General features: G+C 36.9%; 1 protein-coding gene across 1 annotated transcript in view; it reads right to left on the bottom strand.

Annotated features, from left to right (window-relative positions):
• LOC105267038 (neuroglobin) overlaps window positions 1-1,118 on the bottom strand; it is a gene marked incomplete in the record, with an annotated part of 20,492 nt that overhangs the window by 1,559 nt on the left and 17,815 nt on the right.

The following is a 1,118-nucleotide window of genomic DNA, read 5'->3' as shown; positions in this document are numbered from 1 at the left end:
TTTTGTGTTTTACCCAAAAAATCAATAAATCACCCAATAAATAATCCAAAAACAATAAAAAATTTCGGAAGCTCCAGCCTCTTCTCCTCGTCCGCCGGCAAAATCCAGTGAACAAGTAGTACAAATCGGTTTAAGCCGACCCGAATCATCCGGCCCCTTTATCCACCCTAAATTTTTTATTTCCCGCGAATGTTCCAGAGATTTCAAAATACCAAGATATTCCAATCACATTATTCTCAATGACTCCTCTAACCAAATAAAATAAATAATAATGCTCCCTACTGGCACCCGATATGACAAGAGAAAAGGAATTAGCGTCTCGACCCATTACAGCATTAAACTCAAATTAATTACAGATTCACTTATTTACAGAGAGAAACTAGTTAGAAGTTTCAATGACAAAACTTGAGGCTATTTGTCGAGAATCCTCACAGTTGTTACAGACAGTTGTATAACAAGGATCTCAAAGATTTCCTTATTGTCCCAGTGTTAACCAACAGATGCACCCGAAGTAGTCTATTTATTTCGCAGGTGTCAGTGAGATTTGTTAACTAAATAAAGAGTAAAAATTTCCAAATCCACAGCAGAGTACATCAACAAAATGATTAAACCGTCGGGATAAATGTTGTTAAATATTAGTCTCTGTATGCGAGGGATGGAGTGAAATTCAGAGGATTATAATTGTTGTTTTCGGTAGGAAAAACAAATAAAATATTTGGAGATGAAAAAAATGTTTATCCAATGGAGAATAGGGTATCGGTGGATAAATCCAACAGTTGTATGTCCACACTCTGATTACAGGCGCAAATGCAATTGCATATATAATTAAACGAGTGAGTTTACTCGTAACATTTGCAATTGCGATAGTGTCTGGTGCATTGTCACCTGTAGATGACATCGACTGGTTTTGTTATATCGGTAATGGTTATAGTTAATGTACAACCGTCTTTCCACTTGTCGCATCGATATTAACGGACATGCATTTACAGCTGCTCTATGTACAGATATATATGTGATACCGAGGGGTTGGTCTATGTATTATTCCCCTCCAGACAGTCCGATCTCTATTGTCTGTATTGAGATCAAAGGAAATCTTTTGTCTACTACAACCGGTGACT

This window comes from Fopius arisanus, unplaced genomic scaffold (assembly GCF_000806365.1).
Source record: "Fopius arisanus strain USDA-PBARC FA_bdor unplaced genomic scaffold, ASM80636v1 scaffold00044, whole genome shotgun sequence".
Classification (NCBI taxonomy): domain Eukaryota; kingdom Metazoa; phylum Arthropoda; class Insecta; order Hymenoptera; family Braconidae; genus Fopius; species Fopius arisanus.
This window is presented reverse-complemented; position numbering and strand designations above follow the sequence as displayed.